Source organism: Mauremys mutica, chromosome 13 (assembly GCF_020497125.1).
Source record: "Mauremys mutica isolate MM-2020 ecotype Southern chromosome 13, ASM2049712v1, whole genome shotgun sequence".
Taxonomy (NCBI): domain Eukaryota; kingdom Metazoa; phylum Chordata; order Testudines; family Geoemydidae; genus Mauremys; species Mauremys mutica.
Window position 1 is genome coordinate 14,515,028 of NC_059084.1, and position 11,085 is coordinate 14,526,112.

At 43.6% G+C, this 11,085-nt stretch overlaps 1 long non-coding RNA gene across 1 annotated transcript in view; it reads left to right on the forward strand.

Moving 5' to 3' along the window:
• LOC123348715 overlaps window positions 1–1,694 on the forward strand; it is a 28,975-nt gene extending 27,281 nt beyond the window's left edge. The window contains exon 3 of the long non-coding RNA XR_006573247.1: window positions 1,564–1,694. This is a non-coding gene — a long non-coding RNA (uncharacterized LOC123348715). The remainder of the gene's footprint in view (window positions 1–1,563) is intronic.
• The last annotated feature ends 9,391 nt before the right edge of the window (window positions 1,695–11,085 follow it).

Consider the following 11,085-nt stretch of genomic DNA (forward strand, 5'->3'; position numbering starts at 1 on the left):
TTATTGGAAAGTGGGTCATGGTGTGGAAGATGTTGAGAACCATTTTTGAAACACTTTATAATAAATGGAAAGCCTTATAAAACAATGTAGCAGATTAACTTCCCCTTTCAGTCGCATCAGTGAAATTGAATTATCATCCTCACTATAACTGATGTCTAGGGTTGACACTCATCCATCAGTGATCATCTAGGGATAAACATATCAATCCTGCCATGATGCTGAAGGGAATAACAACAGAAGATAGCTGTCACCAGGTGTCCTTTCCCACCCAAAGGGTCCTGTGAGTCTAGGTCAAGGAAAGTCCATTTGTCTTGTGTTCTCTGCACAGTATGTGTGGAATACAGAGGGAAAAACAAAATATGCATCTTATCATACGTACGTGTGCAGTTGCCTGCTGTGTTATCACCTCATGGTGGAGAGTGGCTGTTTTCCAGGAACTCAAGCCAGTACTACCACTGTGCAGAGTAACAAATGTCTTTGGGACAGAACTGTGCTTGTTCAGTGCTTGTTCAGTGCGTAGCACAAATAGGGTGACCAGATGTCCCAATTTTATAGGGACAGTCCCGATTTTGGGGTCTTTTTCTTATATAGGCTCCTATTACCCCCTCCCCTGTCCTGATTTTTCACATTTCCTGTCTGGTCACCCTAAGCACAAAGGGCTCCTGGTCATGCCTGGGGCTCTTCGACTCCATGATAATTATAATACCAAATAATAATGAAAAGGTGACTGAAAATGAATATGAATAATAAAGCTGTTACATAAAATAAGAATAGGACAACTACACAAATCCATTTAACAGCATTTTCTGATTACTCAGATTTCACCCAAACCCTCCAAAAATACTGGTACAAATACAAAAAGAACAGAAGTACTTGTGGCACCTTAAAGATTAACAAATTTATTTGAGCATAAACTTTCGTGGGCTAAAACCCACTTCTTCGGATGCATAGAATGGAACACACAGAAAGGAGATATTTATACATACAGAGAACATGAAAAGCTGGGAGTAGCCATACCAACTGTAAGAGGCCAATCAATTTAGATGAGCTATCATCAGCAGGAGAGAGGGAAAAAACCTGAGAAGTGATAATCGAGATGACCCATAGAAGGTGTGAGGATATTTTAACATGAGGAAATAGATTCAATTAATGTAATGACCCAATGATGATCTGGTATCACTTCCTCATAATGCTACCCAAAAATACCATTTCCTTTCCTGTATTCATGTTATGATCCCTAACTGACAAGTTTTTATCTCCGACAATGTTTGCATTGGAGGTTTCTGAATGCACTGAGAAGGTATAGAATCAGAACAAAGTGGTGAAAGTTTAAATTTCTATAATTGTTTTTCAACAGAAAATTGGATTTTCAAGTGAAAAAAGTGTCTGCTTTCCATGGAAAATTGGGGGAGAGGGGGAGTTGTCAAACAACTGTATGCTGGAAACCAAAAATTTTTGGCTGAAACCAAGATTCTGCCATTCAGATTTCTGCCAAAATTGAAGTTTTGTGTGGAAAATATAGATGAAGACAACCTTATTTTCTTTTGTCAAAATTTTCTGTAGGAAAAAAATTCAGCCAGCTCAGTCTAAAAGTGGATGACCCCAGATGATACTATACATTACCGTAAGTATGAGTAACTTATTCCATGAATCATTGAAAACAAACATTATATCCGTGACAGATTCTGCGACCCTTATTCACACTGAGTAGCACTTGACCCATGACTGGTTCGAGTTAAATCAATGGGACTGTTCAATGGAAGGTTATTGCATAATCCTTACTTGGTCACACAGTGGAGCAGGGAAAGTAAGTGCAGCAAACACATTGTGTTCTAACTGCCCCATGTAGACCCTGCTGGCATGCTCTAAAAGATACCTAGTTTGTATTAACATAGTACTAAAACAGGGATGGGCAAATATTTTGGCCCGAGGGCCACATCAGGGTTGCGCAACTGTATGGAGGACCAGGTAGGGAAGGATGTGCCTCCCCAAACAGCCTGGCCCCCGCCCCTCCTACTTTCCACCCTCTGACTGCCCCCCTCAGAAGCTCCAACCCATCCAACCTCCCCTGCTCCTTGTCCCATGACCATCCACTCCTGGGAATCCCACCCCCTATCCAACCTCCCTGGGCACCCATTTGCACCTTTGAAAATCTCTCCTATAATGTACAGCATAGCTATACTGTGCTGAAGAGCAGATGTCTAGAAATGTATTCTACATCTATTTTAGGGGATGGAGAAACTTAATAGAGCACCCTATAAAAATACTTAGCATTTACAATACATAACAATTTGTATCTTCAAAATGTTGTGCAAACATAATTAGCTTATGACAAACTAAGATTTGAATATTTTGAATATATATGATTTTTATATATAGTATGTTTTATATACTGTACCCAGGCTGTGACTTATCTAAAAAGAGTAGGTAAAAGTGACCAGTAAAACACAGATCTGCAGATGACATGTGTCTGAATATTCTTTTTAAGAGAATTAACAGGGACAGGAACTACAGTGGGGATCATAAATGATGACAATAGAAAATTCTTTAGGGAAAATAGTCTGACTCTGCAAAAATTCACTGACATATGTAGGGCAGCTGAAATAGCCCAAGAGCAGATACAAATCCTATCTGATGGTCATGTGGTGAAATGTGTTAGAAAAAAATTACAGGAGATGAAAACACATAGGTAAAATGAGACAGAACTGGATGCACCCTGCTGCAAAGAAAAAGAAAATCCTGTCTGAAAGAAGCCATCAAACTGCTAGAAGCCGTATTGGAATTAGAGAGGCCAAAACCAGAACTTCAAATCCATACTCCTTCAAATTTAGTAGAAAGTCAGATTCATGTGACTGGATCAGAACCTGTCCCTAAGGATTTGAATCTGAGGTGGATTCAAACCTGGAAGGAGCTTATTTTCTGTTTCTGGCTTGGATGTGGCTGAAATCTCACAAAAACAGCTAGTGAGACTTCTCCTCTTTTGGCTGAAAGATTGAGGGAATGGCTCATGAGATTTCAGTGCCTTTAAATATGAACTCTCTTTGTTTTACATGCCAATGTGTATATCCGAAAGTGTGCTGCTGACATTCCAGTAAGACGTCCACGTTTGAAAATTAGGTAGATTTTAAAAGCATTGGCCACATTTGTAATTTTCTGCTTTTCCTGGTTAGTTCTTTAAGTATACGTTATGTAATCTATCGCGAGATCAGCAAGTAAGGGTGGTTCATCTATTGCAAATAGGAAGTAGGTCAATCTGAGAGCTAGGTCTTCTCTAGTTATCTTACTCGCAGATGTTGTCATGTGAAACTACTAAAGGTTAATTCTTCATGGGGCTTGAGTGGTTTTATGTGTTGTTTGAATCTGCAGATAAACTGGCTGCAGATAGATTGTACCCTGGGATTTGAGAACAGAACACTAATTATAAGGGAAATTATTTGAATCCTTGATTTATGATCTCATTGGTTGTCATTTGGCCAGTAGCACTTTTAGATTCCAACAGTTGGAGAAAGAGATCAAATGCTCCAGGGCCACCAGTTGAAGAATTCTATCTGCAAAGTCCAGTCCTGGCTTTAGTTATGGTGGATCCTGTGCAATGAAGAGCTCTATAAATGGGCGCATTGAACACTCAATTCACAGTTAACACTAACCAAACTGTCCCTTTAGAATCAACATGAGCAAGCATTTCTTACCTCTGCTAACCAATCACTGGCAAACAGGGAGGCCAAAGGAATATGAAGTGCTGCTATGGAAATTGACAAAATTAACAAAAGTGCAATAGGTAGAGTTAATTGAGAACAGGGTTACTTATCCCCCCCCCCCCTCAGCCGCACCCCTCCAAAAAAATCAGAATTTCAGTATTGTTTCTATTTAACAGGGTACAAACTGGACCCATTTTCCATTTTTTAAACTTATTGGAAGGAAGGTTATTCTGACATCAAAGTGCAGGGATGTTTTCACTCCACGTAGGACTTGTCTATACTTGTGGCAGCATGTAAGGTACATGTAGCTACACACAACAATGAAAGGTAGGCTGCATCCACCCTGCATTGTATAAGTACAGGTAGCAGGGAAAGGCAGCGGCAGCTCTACCCCGCTGTCTCCCTCCGCCGCAGCCTTTCCCTGCTATCTGAGTCCTTCGCTGCGGTGGGAAAAGGCTCAGGTAGCAGAACAGTGATAGGCACCGCTTGGGCATGTAGAGAGCTGTGTAGGTTCCGAACACTAGGATTCTGGCATATCTGTACTCTACTTGCCTAAGCAGTGCCTCACTGTCTACAGCGTTAGCTGCATGCTGCCCTAAGTGTAGACCTACCCATAGAGACTGTAATTCAGAAAAATAGCACAGTGTGACCGTCCCTTGCATGGTGGGAGTGGGATGCAAGGTGCCTTTATGCTTGCACACCTATGGCCTGTGTCGTGTCGGAGATCAGCGTAAATGATCAGAGTAGTCTCTTCTGGCCTTAGAATCTACGAAAACCTAGGGCCAGGACCAATCACAACTGCAGTCCCAGTATTTTATGGAGTGCAGGGACAGCTCCTACTGTAAGCAGGGCCATGCAGAGGAGATGCAGTCTCCACCATGCCCCAGAAAGCTGGGAGAGGGAATGTGCGTCTCCCTGAGCTCCCCCTGGCATACTGCAGTTCTGCACAGCCAAAATGCACTTTCTGGCCCTATGGCATGGAGGATGAATATGTCATTATCAGGGATCCCAAAAAACCACAAAATTCTCCAATAAAAAAATAAAAATCCATGTTTTTCTGCAATTAAAATGAAACGCTGAACTTTGGTTTCCCTAACCACAATATATGTATAGATATCCATTGGAAACGTTTTATTGATGTACAGTACAAGCCATTTTTCCGAGCCTCCATTATCCAGCTCTCTGTATTAAGCGAACCACTAGCTGTCTGGGGCTGACAGCGGCTAAAAGGTCTCTGTAAAAAAAAAACAAATTCTGTGTTTTTCCTTGTTTTTCCGTGGCAAACAGATTTCTAGGATTCCCACTCATTATACTTTGTAGCTCAGATTCTGAATGATTTGCATATGCTATCATAGGGCCTTATTCTGATACATTTACTCTGGTTTAATGGCATTTACATTTACTCTGGTTTTACTCTTAGAGTACTTCCACTGATTTCAGTAGGACTGCTCCTGAAGGTACTATTCACCACCAGAAAGGTTATCAGAATCTGAGCTCTTGCCACTATGCATGCAAATCAGGTAGCTGCACATTCAGATATGATCATAGTTACCCTGGTGTGTATTACTTCAGTAGCTACACGCACCAATTAGGCACATTATTTTTGTGTGCACAATTGTATACCCAACTTTTCTGAAAATCTGGACCTCTACCTAAGCCTCTGGAAAGGGTTTCCCCACTCAGGGAATGATTACAAAGCACATTATACACTATCACTGCAAAGTGAAAATACTGAGGGTGAGATCAAGTTAATATTGATCAAAAAGGCTAAAAAAATTAAAAATAAATCAAACATTGAAGTGTTATAACCACCAGTCGAGCTTTTGGTCGATATTTCAAAATTAAGACTTGGGACAGTTACTAGAAAATGGTTCACTGGTAGCTTATGCATCACACCTCATGAATAATTATGCATGTATTGAGAGAAGAGAAAATGGCAACTGTATCCCTCATATAACTGGATGCCAAAGATTTCAATAGTTAATCTCTGACATGGTAACAAAGACAGAGAATTATAACCCCTAGAGACAATGTAAGATTAACATGCCTGTGTTTCTCTATCTAAGGTGAGTTAGCACACTATGGGTTTGATTCTGCTCCCATTGAAGTCAATGGAATAACTCTCATTGACTTGAATGATGCAGGATCAAACCCTAATGGGCTGACTCTGAACCTCTTACTAACAATGGTGACCAGTTATTCCAAAAAGCAATCCCATTGGCTGACTTCTTTCCAAGGTGAGTAGGGGGTTGGCAATGTGGTCCTAAAGCTTCAACTTTACCAGCTGTATTTCATAGACAGCCTAGGCTGATAATCTTTCTGGGGCATGTTTGAAGACCTCCCACAGCCAATGATACTGAAATGAAAAGAGGTGAAATAAATATATATGAAGATGCATCCAGTAGAAACTGAGAAAACAGCATAAACAGAAAGAACAGGATGAAGAAAAGTAATGAGGGTGTGAGTCAGTGATGAGCTGCCAAAATCTTAACAACCGGTTCCCTATAAAAAGTTCTGATTTAAGGGAGGGGAGTGGGGGACGGGCCAGGGGAGAGATCCTCATGGGGCCGGAGGCCCCTGCAGGGCCTGGGCCAATTGCCCCACTTGCCCCCTCCCATCTCCTCTGGCCAGCCCTGGAGCTTGCAGCAGCCCCCCCACACACACACCTTGCTGGGCCATTCAAAAAGTGGCAGCAGGACGACTCCAGAGCTCAGCTGAGCTGCCCAGCTGGTGCCGGCGGCTGGCCACGCTGCAGCTGGGGGGAAGCGGGGGAAGGGCTGGGGGAGCCTCATCCTCCCCAGCTGGGAATCCTGGGAGCAACAGGATGGTCCGGCCCACAGACCAGAATTCTTTGCCCACCCCCTGGCCCTTTAACAACCGGTTCTCCACGGAGGTCTAATTTTAGCAACCGGTTCTTGAGAACCTGTGGGAACCTGCTCCAGCTCACCACTGGTGTGAGTGTACAAATAGTTACATCTTCCTGCTACTGTTTGAAAAGAGATGGCCTACAAAGAAATGTATTACTTTTTTTTTTTTTTTTTGAGGTAGGGAGACTGGTCTGGCCCCAGTTGAGGGTGCTATGTACTTTGAAAATCTGTCTCTCTGTGACCCGGAGAGCTGATTTTCAACAAGTCTGTAGTGTGGAAATGCACTTACAAAATTTGTAATGACTATCTATTTGTGTATGGAAAACCCCACTTTTGCAGGATCAAACCGCCGCAGCAGCAAATTTGCCAGGTGCCTATTGTTTGTAATTGAAGTTTTACAGTTTACTATTTTAAGGAATACCTCCTCACTGTTTGCTCTGTTGAACTTGAATTTTTGTCCTTCAACAGGGGACTAGTGGTGGCAGAGTATGATTTTATAGGCTACTATCGCACTTATGGGTCCGATCACGTGTGTCCTTGAAGTTTGTTCAAAAGCTTAAACACACAAGCCCAAACCCATAAATCTAACTCCTCTCATTCAGATTCCTTTTCACACATCCGCAGTTCATCCCCACATGCATTTATGCGTTTGCTTTACATTTTTTGTGATAGTGTTTTTACCTAGTAACATTATAAATGTTTAAGCAGGTGAACATTTTACAGCTAAAAGAAATTTAAAGATGCCATGCATTTGCCAAACAAAGTTACCATGGCAAGGCATTGAGACACCTTCAAAAGCGCCTCTCTTGCTTACTTTTTCTCTTACTCAAAATACAGGCTTTACAAAATTGACATCTTAAAATTAAAATGTTTTTTCTGAAAGTAATAGCCAAGATTGTAGAATATTTATGTGATCATTAATATTTGAATTTTGAATAATGTATACATATATATTTCCACAAAATAATACGATGCTTGTTATATTCCAAAGTCATATTTTTCCCCCATAACAAGTACAGAAGCAGTTTTATTTGCATTACTCACTGCAGGTATGTAATATCAAATTACACTACTAATTCTCTTTGTTTCCTGAAAAATATATCTGTGTCAGACATTTTTACTCTGCATACATAAAAGAACTGTACTAATAAAAATCTTTTATAAATGCAGAAATCTTCTGTGCACTTATCATTTAACCAAATTTGGATACTTTCCCTGTGTTTATTTTAAAATCATACCATTTTCTTTCTTCTTAATTGCACCTGGTCCATACCAAAAGTTTTGTCACTGGAATATCTAAACCAGAGCCTTCTATTTTATCAGTAATGGCATATATATATATGTGTGTGCAAGGGCATACAGCTGCATATCAAATAGCACTTGCATGCTCTGCCATTCACCATCACTCTTCAGGATGCTGATGAATGTGCTGACAGACAAAGGCTAATTGGCAGACTGTACGGAGTCAGTTTTTGATGACACAGTAGAAATAATAGGAGACAGAGAAGGTAACAAAGAAAGTTTAGAGGGAATAATGAAGGAAATATAGTCTGAGAATATTTCACATGAGAGAGGGCAATCTGAAATACAGTGGGAGGGAACCAAAGGATTACACAAAAGAATGAAAGGGAAAAAATGAAGAGGGGGGTAGCAAGTCCTCCATGTAGTCCTGGTGTAACAGACAGACATGATGATGTGAAGATTTACAGCCATGTGAAACTTAGTTTTGGGTTTCCTTACAAACTCAAAATCCAGAGCTGGTTCAACAAATGACTGACCTGTTTAATGCCTATTTTGCTTCAGTCCTCACTAAAAAAGATAAATTGTGACCAGATATTTAACAGAATATTAACAACAAGGAGGAAAGGAACAAGTCAAAATAAGGATACAACAGGTAAAACACTCTTTCGATAAGTTAGATGCACTCAGGCCTGCAGGTCCTGATGAAATTCATCTTAGGGTACTTAAGGAACTAGCTGAAGAAATCTTGGACCCATTAGTGATGATTATCTTTGAGAACTCGTAGCGGATGAGTGAGGTCCCAGAGGACTGGAGGAGGGTAAACATAGTACCTATCTTTAAAAAGGGAACAAAAAGGACCTGGTGAATTATACATCAGTCAGCCTAATTTTTGATACCTGGAAAGATACTAGAACAAATTCTTGTGCAATCAGTTTGTAAGCACCTAGAGGATAATAGGGTCATAAGTAATAGTCGTCATGGATTTGTCAAGAACCAGGAGTCTGCAACCTGCGGCTCCGGAGTCACATGCGGCTCTTTGGCTGCCCCCTTGCAGGCAACCATTTTATGAGGGGCTGTAAGATGCAGGCTCTGGCCGGGAGGTGCTTACCACAGGCGGCTTATCTCTGTGCGACCCTTGGGGGCAGGTGGGCAGTGAGTCTCCATGCACTGCCTGCATCCACAAGCACCGCCCACGCAGCTCCCATTGGCCGGGAACCACAGAGACGTGCCAGCAGCCAACCACTTCCGGGAGCAGCATGGAGCCAGGGCAGGCAGGCAGCCTGCTGTGCCGCTGGCCGGAAGCCGCCTGTGGTAAGCACCTCCCAGCCAGAGCCTGCACCTTGCACCACAACCCTCTGCCCCAGGTCAGAATTCCCTCTTGCACCCAAAATCCTTCCCAGACCCCAGACCCTCTCCTGCACCCCAATCCCCTGCCCCAGCCCGGAGCCCCCTTCTGTTCATATTCAGTTTCAAACAGGCTCATTACCAAGGCAACTGTTGTCTAACAATAAAACTCTTGGAATTTCTTGTGAAAAGAAAGTGGATGTGCTCAGTCTTTGCTAGTATGTTCCAAAGTTCAACAGTTTGAAAAAGTCTAAAATCAGAAATAAAATAGATCAACTCAATACCTTCAATCAAAAAAAGTATTGGTAAGTAGTAATAACTTTAATATGTTTAATTATTATTAGTTGATAAATTCTAACTCTACAAGTAGCTTTGCGTGTGATGCAGCTCTCGAAACAATTTGGTGAAAGACAAAAACAAAAAAAATGGCTCTTCTTCTTTGAAAGGTTGCCGACCCCTGTGCCAGACCAGTCTAACTTCCTTTTTTGAAAGGATTTACTGGCCTAGTGAATGGGAGGTGGGAGATGTAGACATGATATCTATTGATTTTAGTAAGGCTTCTGACACAGTCCCGCATGCCATTCTCATAAGCAAAGTAGGGAAATGTGGTCTAGATGAAATTACTATAAAGTGGGTTCAAAACTGGTTGAAAGACTGTACTCAGAGTAGTTAACAATGATTTTTAGTCAAACTGGGAGGAAAATATCTAGAGGGGTCCCACAAGGGTCTGTCCTGGGCCCAGGGCCGCCCAGAGGGGGGGGCAAAGGGGGCAATTTGCCCCGGGCCCCGGGCTCCGCAGGGGCCCCCAAGAGAAGAGCAGAGGCTCCCGCCTCCGCCCCTCTCCTGGAGCCTCAGCGTCTCCGGCGAGGCCCCTGAGCCCCGCCCCGCTCAGAGACGCGTGGTGAGGGGGCGGGGCTGGGAGCTCCAACGGGGCCTGAGCCCCGCCCCGCTCAGAGCGGCGTGGGGAGGGGGCGGGGCAGCTGCCTCCGCTCGGCGTGGAGCTCACAGCCCCGCCCCCTCACCACGCGGCTCTGAGCGGGACGGAGCTCAGGCCCCGCCGGAGACGTGCTCGGTAAGAGGCTGGGGCTGGGGCTGGGGCCGGGGCCGGGGGGGGGGAAGCGGTAGCCGCCGCCGCCGCCGCAGCGCAGCCCGGTCTTCGGCGGCGGGGGGCCCCTTCTGTTCCGGGACCTGCCGCCTAAGGGCCCGGAAGGCCCGCGGCGGGGACCCCCCCCCGCCACCGAATTACCGCCGAAGACCGGGCTGCACGTCGGCGGCGGGTCCCGCTTCGGCGGTAATTCGGCGGCGGGGGGCTCCCGCCGCGGGTCTTCGGGGCACTTTGGCGGCGGGTCCCGGAACGGAAGGGCCCCCCGCCGCCGAAGACCCCGGGCCCCCGGAATCCTCTGGGCGGCCCTGCCTGGGCCCAGTACTATTCAATATTTTCATTAATGACTTGGATAATGGAGTGGAGAGTATGCTTATAAAATGTGCAGATGACACCAAACTGGGAGGAATCTTCTTTTTGGAAGACGGAATTAGAATTCAAAATGACCTTTAAGAAAGATATGGGCAAATTTGAGAGAGTCCAGAGGACAGTAACAAAAATGATAAAAGGTTTAGTAATACTGACCTCTGAGGAAAGATTTAAAAAACTGCGTATGTTTAGCTTGAGAAAAGAAGACTAAGGAGGGACCTGATAACAGGTTTCAAATATGTTAAGGGTTGTTATAAACAGGATGGTGATCAATTGTTCTCCATATCCACTGAAGTTAAGACCAGAAATAATCATCTTAATCTGCAGCAAGGTAGATTTACATTAGATATTAGGAAAACCTTTCTAACTCTAAGCATAGTTAAGCACCAAAGGAGGTTGTGGAATCCCAGTCATTGGAGGTTTTTAAGAACAGGTTAGACAAACACCTGTCAGGAATGGTCTA